Here is a 7,476-nt window from a genome sequence, read left to right on the forward strand (position 1 = left end):
CAATCTAGAATACATATTTTTGATACCTAGAACTTTATGATCACATTTAAAAATGTGTTACAATTCATATATGTATTTTTTTTCTGCAGGAAGTATGCTAGAGCAATTAATAAAGGTCATTTAAATAAGAAGTATATTACATTAAAATAAATTCTGTGGAGAAAGTATATTAAAATATAATTTTTTCCTTTATTGATTTTAGAGAGAGAGGAAGGAAGAGGGAGAGATAGAAATGTCAATGAGAGAGAACACTGATTGGCTGTCTCCTGCATGCCCCGCACTGGGGATTTGGCCCACAGCCAGGGCATGTGCCCCAACCAGGAATCGAGCCAGCGACCTCTTGGTGCATGGGTCTGACGCGCAACCACTGAGTCACACCAGCCAGTCTATTAAAATATAATTTTAAGGAAAAAAGTAAAATGTAAAAAGACAGACTCTTAAAGAACTTTTCAGTGCATTTTTAAAGGGATAATTGTGGGTATGAAATTTTTATGGTATATAGATTCCATTGGATATTGTTAAAGAAATAATGTAAGTTTATTTTTAAGTCCATGTACATAATACACAGAAAATTATATCCTTTGCAACTATTTTAACTTACAATAAAAAACTTTTAGATGTCAAATTAAAAATATGCAAGGCTATAATAGTTTTTTTTATGAGTAAAAATATATGAAAACCACTGCTCTAAATCCCAGCTTATCACTGGTTTGGTGGTTGTATTTTGGGGGTGTAACAGAGCAGGTATCAAATACTTTAGTCACATGGCCCATTGTCTGGGATATAAGTGTTCTATTATATTCTCAAATAGCTGACCTGGGTGGTTCAGTCTCAGGATGGCAGTAGAAGCACCTGTGTTGACTGCTCCTATTTTTTTTGTAATAGTAAACATAAGATTGAGGAGCAACCATTAGAAATTAATAAGCCCAGCTGGTGTGGCTCAGTGGATTGAGTGTCCTCCCAAGGACTGAGAGGTCCGCGTTCGATTTCCAGTCAGGGCACATGCCTGGATTGTGGGCTTGATCCCCAGTAGGGGGCGTGCAGAAGGCAGCTGGTTCATGTTTCTCTCTCACATTGATGTTACTATGTCTCTCTAAAAATTCAATAGAAACATATTTTAAAAATTAATAAGATGTAAGATATTCAGACACTCAAAGAATAATTTTAATGTGCCATTGAAAATGAAAAGTCGTATTCTGTAAGTCTGGGCTTGGGACTCCTGGGTTACTAATAAATTCCTTATGTAAGAATGGGTGTACACATCTTAATTTTGGATTATCTTTGTCATGGAAATTGTCCATATAGCTTGAGTTTTTTTGTACATTAAGAGAAAAATCATTGAGCTGACCAGTAGGTCAATCCAATACTTTTATCCATCCTATTAGTGTATTCAGAAGCCATGGTGATTGTGACATATGGACTAAAGTAAGAAGTTGATATGATTGAAAATAGGTTCTGTTGCACTTGGGTCTGGGTTGAAACCTGTGTCCCCTCCCTCTTTCCCTGAGTCCCTCGTGCCACTAGCCACCCTGCCCTCCAAAATCACCAACCTAGAGGTAGAAAGTGGAGAGAGGTTGCCCTTCAGAATTTATGGCGACAGATTCTGTGGTGCGGTCTCTGGTTAACTGGCAAACAGCCCAGAGGACAGCACAGACAGGCAAGGGCCGTGTGTTCCTCACCACCATCCCAGCCACGTGCACACGATTTGGCTTATGGTCGGCCCATGTCAATGTTGAACTGATTCAGAGGGGAAACAAAAGGTGGGACATTCTCAGACCAAGGCACGGCAGAGAGTCCTGCCAGAAGGTGGTGACTTAGCTGTGGAAACATTGTTTGAAGTCTGGACCCAAACTTTGCAGTATCGGAAACTCGAATTTGGCTGTGTGCAGGAATGGGTGGGATCAATTAAACCAAACCTGAGATAGGTTTAGACTCAGGATACCTGCTTATGAACTTAGAAAAATGTAACAGTCATGGGGATTAGCCATTCAAGTCTTCTTGCCAGCTCAAGCGTCCGCCTCTTTGGAGGTCTGAAGGGAAGTCAGGACCACCTTGCCTCAGCGCAGGCAGCGTTCACTGGATAACCCTCAGGGCCAGGGCCAGTGCCAGCAAGTTCTAGAGCCCAGCGTCCATTGCTGTCCCATGTGCTGCCAAGCAGGCTGTGGTCTGTTTGCCTGGCCACGCCCTCCCCTATCAGTCCTGGAGTTCAGGACAGCCTGTTGCTCCTGGGCTCCGTGTTCTAGCTTCATGCTGATTTCCTTGTGTTGTCCAAATGTTCTTGTGTTGTCCAAATGTTCTTTTTCACAGAAAACTGCCTCTAGTTTATTAATAAGCTGGCCTCGGTAGGATGAAAACAGAAATTGCCTTTATTCTTTTTCTCCACCACCCCTTTAAACAGCCCTGTCCCCCCTGTTCTTTGTGGGCATCCCAGAAACACACGGGAGGAGATCTAGGGCAGAAGCCACAGCTTTTCTGGGGCTGTCAGGTATTAACAAAGAATCCCATCTCTTCAGTATAAAAAAAATCCCAGTCTATTCTAATATTAAGCCTTCCATTTCCCGTTCAGTTTTAACCTTCTCACCTCCCCCAGCCCAATCCCACCACACTCAGAGGCTGTTTGGCTTCCTGCTATTTCCCACCTGGATCTTCTCCCTGCTGGATCTTGCCCCAAGCACCACACTACCCCTGGATTCTTTGGGTGCTAAGGGAGAGAATGGGAGAGCCGCGAGGACAGGAAAGTTCCTACTTGCGGGTAGAACTGGCATCTTCTAACACCTCAACCTATATAGTTCCCTGGTGTGCAGGGTGCCTCCAGCAACTGGGCCCTGAGCATCAGGGATCCCTCCCCAACACAAGACCCTGCTTTTGGTGTCACCTCTTCTTTCCAGAGGTCTGCTTTAGAGGTGACCCTTCAAGAGTACCCAAGTCTGGATACAGGGTTCTCCCCAGCCCCAGGAAAACATAAACGTTCCTTGACCCACCACACTCAGGGCACCAGCTGTTGCCAAGGGAGCCACAGGCTGCTCAGGAGCTTGTCACTGCACCCTACCAACCAGGGACGAGTGAAGCTCTGAGTGGGTCTCCCCGCTCTCCTCTCTTGCTTGTGTGAAGCACATGCCTTCCTCTCTGGGGTGGGAACAGAAAGAGACTCAGCACCCCTTCCAAATGAGGCTCCCTCCCTACTTTCCAGCTCTCAGCCAAATGCTCAGCCTTCTCTTGTGTAGCCTGGAGGTGAATGATGAGGGGGAACTGGCAGAACCCTTGCTTCAGGGTGTCCCTAGCACTTTATTTTAGAATGTGGGGTCCCTAAGCATGTCTCTTTATCAGTACAGCTGTTCTCTTGTTTTTTCCTTTTGCTTAATGACTTCTTCTAGAGGGTTGATTATCCCATGCTGCATATTCTTGACTACTGATTTTACTTACAAATTTTCTGAGCTCTTTGTAAACCATCTTTCCCCTGCCTCTGACTGCATGTTTCACTCTTCAGATTCCTGTGTCAGCTAGGGTGCCATCAGGAGGACAGAAGCCACACTGGTCATTTGAACGGATAAAATTTAGTCTGAGGAATTGTTGTTGAATATGGGAGATTGGAGGATGGCCAAGGGCAAGGGGTGCTGAGGTTGCATGGGGTGATCCTGCTGGAGGTAGCTGCCAGCCAGGGCTGAAAAAACAACCCTGGGCCACCAGAATTGAAAGCTGAGGACAGGCCTGGCAGAACTGTGGAGAGGGGACACAAGGCTGCTGCTGGCAGCTCAGTGGCTCAGGCCTCTGGAGAGGGTCTTCCCTGAGGTGCTGGAGCCTCCAGAGAGCTGCAGAGGGCTTGCTTCTAGGAATGTGGGGACCACCACAAACAGCCTGTGCCAGGTGGAGGGGTGGCAGGAACAACAAGCCAACAGGAAGGCATCTTACCTTCCTGCCTGCCGCCTTTCAGCCCCTCTCTGTGTGCCCATCTCTGGGAGACTTACCCAGGAGCGGCCGATGAGGGAGACCAGAGATATGCAGGGTCCCAGTCCCAGCATGACTGAGTGGGGTGTAGAGGGTGGGTAATAGTGCCATGACAGGTCGGATTCCTCTTCAGGAAATGATGTAATTTAGCTCTGTATTTGTATGTTCTAGATAATCACGATCACACTATAGGAAACTACAGTGTCTTCCAACCTTGGAAATGATGAAGAAGAACCTGCAGAGTGTTAAGAATCAAAATTCCTCACTATTCTCAGCAGCTTAGTCATGGTCCCTTCTGCCCTTTGCAGGTGTTCAGTGATAGTCATCACATAGATAATTCTGGCTTTATTTTATATACCTTATTTCACATTCATCATATTTATCATCTCATGTATTTCAAGATGAGCCATACAATTACTACTCTAATTAACCAAGCTCTTTCCCAATGATATGAATATTTTTCAGTTTTCCACATTAATAGATAATGGTGCTGTGAAACATGTATGTATTATTTTTTCTTCATTGAACATATTTCCTTATCCTCACACTTTATTTCTGTATCATTTCACCCTACATTGGAATTATTTGGTATCTTACATCCACATTTTATTAGAACCATCTCTAATCAGTCTAACTTCTCCATCTTCCCATTCTTTCAACCTTCTTTCTTAATCATTTTGCTTAATTATGTTTCTACTGGGCTTGTCATTACAGCCCTCACTTTCTTAACTTTAAAAAAAATTCATATTTCTATTTCCTGTCACGATGGTGGTGTAGGTAAACAACCACATCAAAATTACAACTAAACTATAGAACAACCATCATTCAGAATCACCTGAAATCGAGCTGAATGGAAGTCCTACAACTACAAAATTAAAGAAGAAGCCACATCAAGACTCGTAGGAGAGGCAGAGGCACAGACAGGCTGGTCTCACACCCACATGTGGCAGATAAAAATCAGGATGGATACCTCGCCTGGGAAGGTCCTCCCTGAGGAGCAAGGGGTCCCCATCCCACACCAGTCCCCTCAGCTCAGGATTCTAGTGCAAGGAAGAGAAGTCTGCATAATTTCTGGCTGTAAAAACCAGCAGGAATTGAGGCTGAGGCTTCTGGAGTCCCAGGCAGCTCCTCTTAATGGGCCCTCATATGGACTTAGACTCGTGAGTGTCGGAGAAGAGGGAGAGCAAGAAATTGAAAACCTATTTGAAAAATAATGACAGAAAATTTCCCTAACTTGGTGAAGGAAACAGACATACAAGTCCAGGAAGCACAGAGAGTCCCAAATAAGATGAACCCCAGGGGTCCACACCAAGACACATTATTATTAAAATGCAAAAGGTTAAAGACAAAGAGAGAATCTTAGAAACAGCAAGAGAAAAGAAGTTAGTTACCTACAAGGGAGCTCCCATAAGACTATCAATTGATTTCTCAAAAGAAACTTTGCAGGCCAGAAAGGAGTGGCAAGAGATATTCAAGGTGATGAAAAGCAAAGACCTACAACCAAGATTACTCTATCCTACAAAGCTATCATTGAGAATAAATGGACATATAGAGTTTTCCAGACAAGGAAAAGCTAAAGGAGTTCATTACCACCAAACCAGTACAGTCAGCCCTCGTTTATCACTGTTAATCAATTCCAGACTCTACTGAGATAAATGAATTTCTGTGAAGTAGGATTCTTTATTTATACATGGTATACTATGTATAATAATACTATATTTGAAAAAACTGCGATAGAGTGAAGCTGCGAAAGTCAAAGCGCGAAGTGGTGAGGGATGACTGTATTGTATGAAATGTTGAAGGGTCTTCTTGAAGAAGAACAAAAATATGAACAATAAAGTGGCAATAAATACATATCTATCAACAATTGAATTTATAAAAAAAATGCACAAGTAGAACAGAAACAGACTTGTAGTTACAGAGAACTTTTTGTTAGTTGCCAGATGAAAGGAGGGTTAGGGGGATGGGTGAAAAAGGCAAAGGGATTAAGAAGTACAAATTGGTAGTTAGACTGATGAACCTCAAAGTGAAGTGGGGAGGGGGGCAAGAAGAGGTGAACCAAAGACCTTATATGCATATATGCATAACCAATGTACACAGCAATAGTGTGGGGAAGGCAGGAGGGGGGTGGAAATGGGGAGGAGGGGGTCAATAGGGGAAAAGGAGAGGCATTTGTAATACATTCAACAATAAAGATAAGTTTTAAAAATAAAAATAAATAAAAATTTATGAAGGGGAAAAGGAGAGGCATTTGTAATACATTCAACAATAAAGATACGTTTTAAAAATAAAAATAAATAAAAATTTAAAAATTCATATTTCACTTTGTCACCTTCATCTCTACTCAGTTTCCTTGACCTAAGAGAATTACCTCCATTAGAAATTGTTCTGTGGTGAGAGAGGCCTCTTCCACCCAGGCTAATTTGCTCACTGTCTAGGCTGAATCTTAACGAAATTTGATACTTGGACAAGCACATAAGGTCCTGTTCCCTAAGGGACTTCTCTATTGTCAATAATTAACGGCATCTAACAATTGGGTTTCAATTCATCAAACCCATTAATTTGTCTGATGTATCTTCTTCGGGAGTAAGTCAAAAGAACAGAAAATGGGCAATTAAAAATGTTTCCCTTTGGAAATCTACGTTACATTTTTAGTTTTGCATGGAATATAGATAAAAATATCAATGATTATTTTAAAAGAAAAATTAAAGGCCCAGCTGGTGTGGCTCAGTGGACTGCACGTCATCTCATGGACAGAGAGGTCTCAGTTCGATTCCTGGTCAGGGCACATGCCCAGGTGGGGACATGCAGGAGGCAACTGATTGATGTGTCTCTTTCACATTGATGCTTCTATCTCCCTCTCCCTTCCTCTCTCTCTAAAAAAAAAAATCAATAAAAACATATTTAAATATATATAAAAAAAGAAAAGCCAAAGAGCACCACCCACTTTTTAGGACAATGTTTATTTCAGACTTTACTCGAGATCAACAGAATCCTCTTGCCCAGTTGTCTGTTCCTGTCTCCATTATTTTATACAGTATCCAGTCGAGGGCACTTAGAATGACCCTCGCTGGCATTCCCAGGGTAAATTCACATGGAAGAGAACATGGAGTTGTAAAATATTTTGTTTTCCAACAAGAGTTGTCTGTTATAGTATCATTAGCATTTATACACCCCAAAATTACTGGAATAATTCAATCTTCAAATGCTTGTTTTTTTTTTAAAAGTAGGTTTACAACAATATAAAATAAATAATAATTTATTTAAAGTAATAGGAAAAAATAAAGTGTATCAGGCAATACATTAAATCCGAATGGATGTATTTTCTTATTTAAAAAAAAAGACACTGTTAAATAGGCATAAAAATAAACCACAGCCCATGTTCTTTACATAATCTAAGTTACAACAAAGTGGTGAAGGAAATTTGAAAGTCAACAGCCAGGGAGGAGCACCAGGTGACCAGGTGGGGTTGGCACAGCAGCCATCCATCCCATCGGGGACCGTGCACTTTTGGAACTGGGCATGGGCATG

This window comes from Molossus molossus, unplaced genomic scaffold (genome assembly GCF_014108415.1).
Source record: "Molossus molossus isolate mMolMol1 unplaced genomic scaffold, mMolMol1.p scaffold_m16_p_9, whole genome shotgun sequence".
In the NCBI taxonomy this organism is placed as follows: Eukaryota; Metazoa; Chordata; class Mammalia; order Chiroptera; family Molossidae; genus Molossus; species Molossus molossus.